Genomic DNA, 12,330 nt, shown 5'->3' with positions numbered 1-12,330 from the left:
CCCTACTTTTTAAGTTATGTTTTCTTATCTATGTCAACACATATGAATTAACTAAAACCAATTTAAGATAAATAAAAGCAAACGATCCAATTGTTTTAAACCATTTAAATTAGTAGGTTTTTCTTTTCTTTTCTTTTCTTTTTTTTAACAGTGTCTCATTATGTTGCCCAGGCTGAACTCAAACTCCTGGGTTCGAGGATTCTCCTGCCTCAGCCACCCAAGTAACTGAGACTATAGGAACACACCGCTTTTTCCAAGTTTTGAAGTAGATCTTTTTGACCAAAAGCAAGAAGTCTGGTGAAAACTGAGTTTTGAAGATAAGTGTGTACATTAGCCAAATTCTAGAGAAATTGGAATATGTAGAATCTTGTTTATAACAGCATTTTTCTCAAATCTCCGTTTTCCCCTTGATTAAATAATCTGGTAAATAACATATTATGATCATCAAATAAAGAATATATTTTATACCAAACTTAAAATATAGCTAGGTCTACATGAAAGCATCCTTCATAGCATGGTTGTCAAAAACGTGAATGTTGGAACCAGACTCTTTACACTAGTTGTGTAATCCTGGCCAATTTTCTTAATTTCACTATGCTGTGATTTCCTTCCCCATCTGTAACAAAAGAATGATAATAATAGTCCCCACCTTATAGAGTTGTATAAAGCTTAAATGACTCATCCACACAAAGTTCTTAGAAGGATACCAAGCACATAGTAACCACCTAATTAATATTGACTCTTGTTTATATTGTTCACAAAATACCACATATTTGAACAAGTGATCAAACGTGTGACAGTCCCAGAAATGTTCAGTATGAACACTACAAGCGAAGGAATTCTAAGTACCCTTTAAAAATCCTTATACATTGCCATAAACTATTTCTAAACCTATGTTGAGATAGAATACTATATATTTATGGGTCAAATCTCAGGAGTCAGATAAGGTTGGTCAAGTTTGTGACTAAAGGCAAATTACCGAACCTCAGCAAGTCTCTGTTTCCTTATCTCTGGAATGAGCATTAAAATGCCACCTTAGTCTTTGTGTCCATTGTTAGGAGATGATAAATGGAAAGAGTCAAGCACAGTGCCTGACATGTGATTTTACTGTCATTACTATTTTATCTAGAAGAACTCTTTGAAGTCCTGTAAGTCTAGCACACTTTATTTTAATGTCATTACAACAATACACTTTTAATTATGGCCATAAGATTTGAAAGACAGACTATTCAATTTTCCTTTTCATCTTCTATCATTTAAGGCTGAATTTATTGCAAACAGCCTATTACTATGAGTCTTTTAACCTCTCCACTGGCTTATAAAACTGTTAATTGGTTATGGAAAACAGACATCTGTTATGGCTATTTTTTGACTCAATACCTTTATTTTATTCTTCTTCCTATTCTGAGCATCTTGTGATGTATGCATCTTTTGCATTGTTTTCTCTAGATATAGTGACTTCTTTCTGAGCCTCTGTTTCTGTTGCCTTGACCATGAAGACCTCCCTTTGAAGACTTGGGACAAAATAATTTAACTGAAATCACTATGAATAAAAAACTAGTTTAAGACTTATTGCTCCCTTATATAAGAATACATAGTTTCCTTCTAATCAAACACTAACACTCTGGAAAAGGGGGCTTTTTTTTAAGATCATCCCTGGAATGAACAGTTATTTTCTGTGTGTAAATGAGAGGAGATACTTTTAAAGAAACACTTTTTGTCTCATTGATTAAATAGCTAGTTCTAGCTGCCCGTTATAGCATAGGATTCTAAAGTATGTGCTCAGGGAATATGGTGTGTGTGTTCTCTCACTAGCATCCTGAGATGCTGACCAACACAAATGCAGGAAGCTTGAAATAGTACTAGATTGATATTCTCGATAGAAGGCATTCTAGAGCTTCTTTGAAAAGAGGTTAAATTATTTGATTTACATAATGACAGATTTTAAAATTATTTATTCATTAATCTTTCTACATATGACCTAAATGGGACCACAAATGAAGTATAAGATTTATTTATCTATTCTGTGCTCTTCAGTGTTTGCTTGATAGATCTGTATATTGTTTATATAGATTCTGGCCTGAGGAACTGGGATAGCTTTGAAAGCAGAGAATATATGTTATACTTTATGTGTTGTGATATGCATCATAACTGGGAAAGACTTCTTAATTTATATATCTCCTCATTTTAAACTAATAAATTACCATTCTTCAAATTGGCATTAGCTTGAGAATTCTTTGTTGCAAGATTAAGCTAATGGTAGATCTTAAAGGATGATATATTTACTGTCATAATAGGGCTTGGGAGGCAATAAAGGTTGCTAGGAGATAAGGGAAAAAGTAAGAACTAGATCCAGGATTCAGAAAATTTTCTAAGGTTAGAAAAAAGTTATAGATCTTACAGGAGTAAGGCCAAGGATAAAAACCTGAGTATGTATGAGTGGAGAAGGAACTGTGAAACTGAAGGTCAGCTGGATGAAAAGCAGGGAAGTTCCTTCATTTCTAAATGGAGCTAGAGACTAGTATTACCTTGTTCTTCATTTTTGAGTATCATAGTGTAATTATGTTAATGCTCTTAATAGTGCCTGGTATGCAGGAAATGAACAATGACAGGCATCATCATCATTATCATCATCATCGTCGTCATCATCATCATTATTTTTATTTGAATTGAGGAAGCTGTCCTCGATAATATTTGCCAATTATGAAAATGTATATATGGTTTCTTGTGTCCTTTTCTAAACTTAAAAACGTAAATGGGTATTTGTATGCTATTCAATCTTAATGCCATTGCTGCTCATGTCACACACTCCTTCATCTTTATTTTTATCGCAGAGGGATGTAGTCTCTCCTGTCTATGCATGATGAGTTCAGTGATTTAGAAATTAAGCCCTGTAGCTACATTACCTATTCAGTTGCTGAACTGTGACACACTGTTTCATTAGTCATACCAGGTTGTTTTGAAAATATGTCCCATCAACCTATAAATTATGGAGCTGCTCTTATAAATTCATAGCACAACTATATGTTAAGTTTTAGATTAAGCTCATATTCTCTTTGCCTGAATTAAAATATGAATGAGCTACTTTGCATCCCAGACTTTGGTTCACGGAAAGTCTACATTGGGAGGATGATCTTAGAAAAAGTATATATGAGAACACAGTATTATTTGAAGTCCATATCCAACCTGTCATTTTGACAGATGTGTGTTCTTGGCTTATTTTAATACTTAGATTGAAAAAATTTTAAGTATTCTAGTTCAGTATTCTTATGACTTTTGAAATCTATAAAGATTTTTACTCCCATGGGAGAGAGAAGATTATGAGAAACTCAAAAGAATAGGAGGAAATTTTATGCCTGATCATGATTATTAATCCAGGATGTTGTTTATGGCTCTACTAACATATTGCCTTATTTTGCTGAGTCCTTAATCCAATCAGGGAACAAATATATAGTGAATGTTAGGTTATACAGTTACCATGCTTGACAGCAGCCTTCAAATGGGATGTGACACAGACATACAAAAAGACAACAGTGGTATAGGGTCTATTGTATTGTTAAACAAATGATACTGATAGCAAGTGCTGTTAAACTTCAGAGTAATGTCTTTCACTCTAAAAATGTTACAGAGATTTTATTCCCAGGCCAGAGGTAATGCTTCTTTGTAAAAAAACTCCAGCCTTGCCTCCAGCTTTGACCTGTGTACCACACTGGGGTTATTCATCTCTCATTGCCTATAGAGATAAACCAGAGTAAGACTTAAACACAGGAAGAGAATTACATACTGAAGCTAAATATATAGAGTCTTTACAATATCTTATATAGTTTTAGGCCTTCACTTCCCCCAAAATTGTTCAGTGATGTCAGGTTCCCTGTTTGTAGTGATAGCGCTAAACATTAGTGTTTGGCCCAAAGTAGAAGCTTAACAAATGTTTATATAATCAATGATTTCTAAAGTTGTTTTAACCCATATTTGAATGTCATTATCTATACATTTTAAATATACAATTACAACATTGAAATTTTGGAGAAACTCCAGGACCACATACCAGATTTATGCCACTTGTCATAAAAATCTCGGTACACTACTCATATACCTCATACTCTATGAATGTCCCTTAGAAATAATTTTTGCATGTACTTTACTTTCCACATTTATTCAATTTTTCTTTCAATACATACATTTATTGAATACCTAAAATTCTAGGCACCAGAGATACAGAAATGAACAAGAAACACAAAGCTTCAGTTCTTGCATTCTATTGGGAAGATGAACAATCAACAGAGACATAATATATCTGTAATTATGAAGGCCAAGAAGGAAAACATATCAGGGTAAGAGGATACAAAGGGATTTTAGGGGAGGGGTTGGTCAAATTCATCCTCTCTAAAAAGATGCTATTTGAACAGAGATTTTAATATAGTGAGGGGGTAGCTGACAGCACTCAGGCATAAACAGCAAGGTAGGTACTGAAGCTAGAGAGTGACTGGCATGTTCAAGTAAGAGCAAGGAGGCAACAGGGCTGGTTCGGATTGAGGGAGGCAGATAGTAATAAAGTATGAAGTTGCAGAGTTAGTAGAGACCTTACTGGAGAAAGATTTTTAGACTACCATAAGAACTTTGGATTTACCCTGTATGAGATAGGAAAGAGAAATAACAAGGTCTGACTTGTGCTATAAAAGGAAAACTCTGACATGTTGAGACTAGAATTCAGGAAGTCAAGCTAGAAGAAGTGTGAACATTTAAAAAGCTTTTGCAATAAACCCAGCAGGAAATGATGGTAGCTTCAGCAGGAGTGGTAGCTGTTAAGTGGGAGAAGCAATGAGCTTTCTTGATATATTTCAAGGGTAGTTCTACAAGATTTGTTAATGGATTAGATGTGGGTTTTATCAAGAACAGTCAGGATGTCTCCAAGATTTCTGGAAGCCTAGAATTCTACTTCCTGAGGTAGTGAACACTGGGACAGTAGCAGGTATGTTTGTGTTTAGGGCCAAAAAAAAGTTTTCTTTTGGATATATTAATTTTGAGATAGCTATCAGATATGAAAGTGGAGTCATTGAATTGACAATTGAATATATGAGCTTAGAGTCGGAGGAGTAATGAGGCCTGAAACACAATATTGAGAGTCTTTTGCATGTAGATGGTGTTCAAAGAATGCAGCTAGATGAGATCACTTAGAGAGTAAACGCTTACAGAGAAGAGAATAAGCCAGAGGACTGTCGTTAGGGCATCCCAAATATCGAGGTAAGGGAGGTGAGGAGGAATTTCTTATGGTGCCAGGAGAAGCAATGAGTGAGGAAGGAAGAGTCCCAAGACAGACTGTCATAAGATTCAAGAGAAAAAGATGTTTCAGGAAGAGGAAAATTATGAGATTTATTAAATGCTGCTGAGAGATTTAGTAAAATTAGAACTAAGAATTGACAATAAGATCATTGGTAACTCCTTTCCTGAAATGCCATTTCCCCACCTTTTCATCTAGCTCAGTGGTCCCCAACCTTTTTCGCACCAGGGACCAGTTTTGTAAAAGAAAATTTTTCCACAGACTGAGGTTGGGGCATGGTTTTGGAGTGATTCAAGCACATTACATTTATTGTGCACTTTATTTCTATTGTTATTACATTGTAATCTATAATGAAATAATGATAAAACACACCATAATTCAGAATCAGTGGGAGCCCTAAGCTTGTTTTCCTGCAACTAGATGGTCTCATTTTGGGGTAATGGGAGACAGTGACAGATCATCAGGCATTAGATTCTTATAAGGAGAGCACAACCTAGTTCCCTTGCATGTGCAGTTCACGGTAGGGTCCATGCTCCTATGAGAATCTAACGCCACCGCTGATCTGACAGGAGGCAGATCTCAGGTAGTGAAGCAAGTGATGGTGAGTGGCTGTAAATACAGATGAAGCTCCACTCACTCACCTGCCACTCACCTCCTGCTGTGTGGCCCAGTTCCTAACAGGCCATGGACCAGTACCAGTTTGTTTTCCAGGGGTTGGGGACTCCTGTTTTAGCTGATTCCTCCAAACCTTTAAGTCCCTGTGGTATAAAAATATTTATCCAAAAACAGAACAAAAACAAGTAGTGAGAGACAGAGGATGGAGGGCAGGAGAGAACAGGAGACAAAAACACATGTAACTGATTGTTATATGTAAAAATGTAAAAAAATTAAAACACTAAAAGGGGGTGAGCTCTAGACAGAGGTCTAGGCTAAATGACAGCACTGACAGATATTATGCTGTGGAGGTGAGTCATCAGCTAAACATGCCTATTAACCAGTGATATGAGAGAAGACATCAATGATGTTTTCAGAGCTTGCTATGATAGAACATGAACTAACACATAGAAGACTATTAAAACAGAGATTTGCTCTCTTTGCATCATAGCTTAATCTGATGACAAATTTGGGTTAACGTTCAGACATTGTGTCCTTGCTATCCCAAGAAAACAATGTGTTAATATCATCGTATAAGGGGATTTTTTTCCCACAAACATTCTGGGAAATAAAAAAAAATATGTGTATCCTGGGAAATAGTCTTCGAAAGTACAATAGATAGTCCTATTTGATTAGAAAATAAAACATTGAGATACAGTGCTGCCTTCTTAAAATAATCTTTAATAAGAGAACTAGTACAAATGAATAAAAAGGGAAGTGATTGGAGCCTCTCCAATAAAGAGAGATCACACAGAAGATACACCAGATAACTAAGTGTATTAAGTAAAATATAGTTATCAGTGGAATGGCTCCACAGTCTATCTAGATATTTAAAGGAATTATGTAATGGATTAAGGTAAGCCATTTGACAATTGTTTTCTTAAGTCTTGTGGTATTAGGGGAAAACATAATTGAGATTTAAAAATTCTCTTGCTTCAATATAAAGCTAAGGGAAGGCAGGTGCACAGATAACAACTGGAGCGTGTATACACAGTGCAAGAGAAAGCAGGGCTAATAGAAACAGGATATTGAATTTTAAAAATAATCATCCATTTTTAATCCCAGCTCCTTGGGAGGCTAAGGCAGGAGGATCCCTTGAACACAGGAGTTGTAGGTAAGCCTGGGCAACACAGCAAGATGCCATCTCGAGAAAAAGTAGTCAACTGTTTTTAATTTTATTAAAATTTCATGAGATGCTATCATACTCATCAAGTGAAGAATGTTGACTGATGTTCCAGGAAGATATTTATTTACTCTTATGCATAACAATACAACAATCCTACAGTTGTTATAATAGATGTAAGAGTTGATGCTACAAATTTTGGGGTCTAACCCAATGCTTCTCGAACTTGAATATGCAAACATACCAACCAGGGAATCTTGCCAAATTCAGATTATGTTTCAGTAGGTCTGGAAAGGAATTTAGATTCTGCATTTCTAACCGACTCCCAAGTGAAGTCAATGCTGCTGACTGATGCATGACACTCCGAGTCAGATGATACAGAGGAACTGTGCCTGGACTGACTCACAGACAAGTTGTACTTGGTTCTTACTCACAGTGAAAGACTTTAGAGCTGACTTCACTTTATCTGCTAGTACCCTTTGAATTTGCATTGTTTCTTGTAGACGAAGATGGCCAATAACTGGGCATGTTTCCAGCAGATGTGATGGATTTGTGGTTGCCTGTTCCTGCTCATTATGCAGGCTTTTTTTACGCCCAAGAGGAAACACTTTGAGTGTTGGGGAACATCCTGTGGCCATAAGATAAAATAAAATCAGTGGTCCTGTGTAAAATTTGTGATCATGGCCTCATTAGCACTGTGCTTAAATCTATTCTTTATTCAGTTTTGTCAATCAGTTCAATTTTATTGTCTAATGAGGCCAAAGTGGTCTTTATCTTGTTTCATGACAGCATGGCAAAACAGAGCTGTCTACTTCAGAAGCATGGGCTATGGTTGTTTGAAGAGGAAGTGTGTTTAATGAATAGAGAAGCAAATACTAATATTGATAAAAGCTACCCCCCCACACACACCTCAAAAGGTATTAGCAAATTACTTTGATTGGATTAAACAATGAATCTTTAATATTATATATTTACTTTAGTGAACTTTTGCTTCTGAAGACAATTTTTTTCTGAACTCATCATCAAATTCTGGGATGCCATACTTTTTCTTCTATGGAACAGCCGCATCATTTAAATTAAAAAGCACATAAGTTGACTCTGACAAAAAGAATGTGATGGTAGTGACATTTAACACATCAATCCCCTTACAAAAACCAGTCAAATCCACCAGGTTAGTGTATTAGTCCATTCTCACACCACTATAAAAAAACTGCCGGAGATTGAGTAATTTATGAAGAAAATAAGTTTAATTGACTCACAGTTCCACAGGCTGTACAGGAAGCATGGCTGGGAAGCCTTAGGAAATTTACAATCATGGCAAAAGGTGAAGGGGAAGCAGGCACATCTTCACACAGGCAGAGCAGGAGGAAGAGAGCTATGGGGAAAGAGCTACACACTTTTAAACGACCAGGTCTCATGAAAACTCACTATCACGAGAACAGCAAGGGGGAAGTTCACCCCCATATCCAATCACCTCCAACCAGGCCCCTCTTCCAATATTGAGGATAACAATTCGACCTGAGATTTGAGTGGGGATACAGAGCTAAACCATATCAGTTAATAAAAGACAAAGCTCATACATGATATATTCAACAAAGCTTGATGACCAGAATTGCCACATATGTCAGAATACAGAAGTATGTAGCCAGCACTCAACACAGGAGGCTAGGAAAACAAAGAAGAACCAGTGAAACATAAAATTCTTCACAGACTCTAAACTGCAGATGAGAGGGCAAAGCTGCAAGAATCACACGCAGTGGAAGCTGCCTAAGCCTTAAAAATCTGAAAGCATTCAATAAAATCTTGGTTTTAGAAGGATAGAGAAGAAACTGAGGAAAAGACTATCGAGAACAGAATCTAAATTGAGCAAACTGGTGGGGAAGGGACTAGCAGAGAAAGACCTCAGAATATTCCATAACCACAAAATATGATTTTTGAAGGTAAGAGCACCATTGCAGAAGGCCACAAAGCTCTGAATGTTTCAGAGGTAGAGGCAGGACAACTTTCTGAATCAAGCTTAGCCTCAAAAACCAAAAAGAAACTATATTTCTGAATAAATCATGGTAACTACATAGGAAGGAGCTCTTGAGCCATGAATTTGTAAAAGCGACTTTGGCTTTTCTCTGCTCTTCATGTAGAAACATTCTCTGAATAGTTAAAAGAAATTCAACTTTATTTAAACACAGAAAAAAATTTATAATCAAACTCTATATAAATAAGTTGTAAGACAATATATAAATAAACCAAATAATATTCCAACAAATAATGAAAACACACCCAGTAAACATAGCTATGAAAAAGACAAAACCAATATTTTCAGATTTCTACATAGTCTAGAAAATTTTTTAAATGGTCAAAGCTTTGCAAGAAAAGCATAAATCAGTAATAGAACAGCTCTGAAGAGAGGTAACTAAACAATAATAGAATCTGTAAAAAGAATGGAAAGGAATTAGTAATGAACTGGAAAAATGTAAAAGAAAGACATTTTAGAAATGGACTTTAAAATAGAAGAAATACAAGAAAATATAGTTGCATACAAGAAAAAGTGTAGTACAGGAATTAAGGTACAGAATAGAGGAATGCACATTTAATGAACAACAATAAGGACAATAACAACAACAAAATAAGGTAAAAATGTTTCAAGAGAATGTTATAAATATAGAAGATAGATCAATAAATCGGTAATTTCAATAAATACAAATTGATTAACTCACTTCTTAAAAACAGAATGTTAGTTTGGCTAACAAAGCAATATTCAATTTTACTGCTGTAGCAAGAGACATAAATAAATGATTATTAAATTTTACAAGCAAAAGGGATGGCTAGAGGTATACATCAAAATGAATAACGGCCGAAAGCTATTTTAAATATGTTGAATATATTTTAAAGTCACAAATAATGACAACAAAACAAAACAACAGAGAAAAGCAAAGATAAAAGACATTGTAACTCATGGAAAGTTGCCAGAGCACCCACTTATTATCCTGAAAATAGATCATTAACAGAAACAAATAGCATTTATTCTACCCTTAGAGCGTAACTTGTATTTCAGGATAATTAAATAGCCTTAGTAGATACATTTTTCAATGCCTAAGCTCTCCAGCTAATTGTCACAAAAGGAATAATAAAATTATAAAAATAACAATTTTGTGATTACTAATATGGTTTGGCTCAATATCCCCACCCAAATCTCAACTGTAATCCCCATGTTCAAGGGAGGGACCTGGTGGGAGGTGATTGGAAACTGGAGGTGGTTTCCCCCATGCTGTTCTCATGACAGTGAGTGAGTTCTCACGAGCGTTGATGGTTTTAAGAGCATTCGGTAGTTCCCCCTTTGCTCTCTCTCTCTCCTGATGCCCTGTGAAGAGGGTGCCTACTTTCCCTTCACCTTCTGCCATGATTGTAAGTTTCCTGAGGACTCCCCAGCCATGTAGAACTGTGAGTCAATTAAACCTGTTCTGTTTATAAATTACACAGTTTCAAGTAGTATCTTCATAGCAGTGTGAAAACAAGTTAATACAATTACTAATAAAATAAATGATTCAGACAATGATCATTAATAGATAATAAGGCTACTAGTGAAAGTTGACGGGGAACTTTTCAGTGAAGAGATCACGTTGTCACCATTGATCAACTTCGTTATCACTAAGAGTGAGGTTCTTACACATCATGTGCTTTTTATATAATGATGCAACAGGAGAAACACAGAATGACCCTTGAAGTATTCTTTTTCTCTTGCACACACACACACCTCTGTGCACACAAAGATTGAATCTGATCAAATCTTTAGATCTAATTTGCAGTCTATTGAAAATATAGGGAATAGAGGAACAAGTTAAATGATATCAACAGGAAACAGTCAAATCCAGAATGATGATATTTTGTAGAAAAAACTGAACCATTTCTCCAATGCCATTAAGAAAAGGTGAGAGTAGATCACAAGTAATTTTAAAAAGACTTAAGTGTAGGTGAGCATATCTACCAGTTGGCTGGGACAGTCATGGTTTACTCTTGTTACCACAATGTACTTGTTATTTATTCTCCCTTTAAGCTCAGAGGCATTTAGGGTAGGGCTGCAGATTGTATGACCACTTTACTTAAAAGATATACAACCAAATTTATTGAGAAGACTTTATTTGGATCTGATCCTCACAAGCCAAAACAACAAACAAACTAAAATCCACGATGTTTCAGTTTATACTCACACACACATTTTTTTAACAATTGAGACAATTTGAATATGAATTTGTATTTAGGTCATGTTATGCAATTTCTGTTAGATAATTATGTGTGACAACAGAATTGCAGTAATATAAGAATGTATTCTTGGCTGGGTGCGGTGACTCACGCCTGTAATCCCAGCACTTTGGGAGACCGAGGTGGGCAGATCACGAGATCAGGAGATCGAGACCATCCTGGCCAACAGGGTGAAACCCCGTCTCTACTAAAGATACAAAAAGTTAGCCTGGCATGGTGGCGTGCTCCTGTAGTCCCAGCTACTTGGGAGGCTGAGGCAGGAGAATGGCGTGAACCCGGAAGGCAGAGCTTGCAGTGGGCTGAGATCAAGCCACTGCATTCCAGCCTGGGCGACAGAGTGAGACTCTGTCTCACAAAAAAAAAAAAAAAAAAATGTATTTTTTACTCTAAAGCTTATCTCAGTATCTTGGTAGTTGGGATTTGCAATAAACTATTCAAGCAAAAAAAGGAGAGAATGCATTCAGTTTGGAAACAAATATGACAAACATTAATAGTTACGGAAACTGAGAGATGGGTACATAATACTCATTTTCTCTCTGATTTTGTGTCTGTTTGCAAATTTTAAAAATGGAAAGTTAAAATAATTGATTTTATAAAAGAAGAATTGTAGTAACTGATCAAACTTGAGATCAGCTTATTATGGACATAAATTGTCAATGCTTATGCATCTAATAACAGAGCTTCAAAATAGAAGAAAGAACAGACAGAATTGCAAAGCATAATTTAAAAACACAATATTAGTCAGTGATTTCCAAACCAAACCCTCTAAAAATTGATAGAACCTGTAGTCATAAATTAGTAAGGATATAGAAAACTTGAACTACACTATTAATCAACTTGACTTAACATTTATAGAATACCCAACAAAAGCAGAATAAACATGATTTTCAAGTGCACATAGAACACTTGCAAAGACAGACCATATTTTGTACCATTTAACAAGTATCGATACATTTAAATAATTTAAGTCATACATAATAAATTTTTGAAGCAATTAAATTAAAAATAAATAACA

At 35.5% G+C, this 12,330-nt stretch overlaps 1 long non-coding RNA gene across 1 annotated transcript; it reads left to right on the top strand.

Moving 5' to 3' along the window:
• The first annotated feature begins 2,381 nt into the window (after nucleotides 1-2,381).
• LOC117088719 lies at nucleotides 2,382-7,704 on the top strand. The gene is made up of 3 exons (XR_004439289.1): nucleotides 2,382-2,465; nucleotides 4,207-4,334; nucleotides 7,344-7,704. It is a non-coding gene; the product is annotated as an uncharacterized LOC117088719 (long non-coding RNA).
• The last annotated feature ends 4,626 nt before the right edge of the window (nucleotides 7,705-12,330 follow it).

This window comes from Trachypithecus francoisi, unplaced genomic scaffold (genome assembly GCF_009764315.1).
Source record: "Trachypithecus francoisi isolate TF-2019V2 unplaced genomic scaffold, Tfra_2.0 Lachesis_group10, whole genome shotgun sequence".
Lineage (NCBI taxonomy): Eukaryota > Metazoa > Chordata > Mammalia > Primates > Cercopithecidae > Trachypithecus > Trachypithecus francoisi.
Note: the sequence above shows the minus strand (reverse complement) of the source record. Positions and strands in the feature narration are given on the sequence as shown.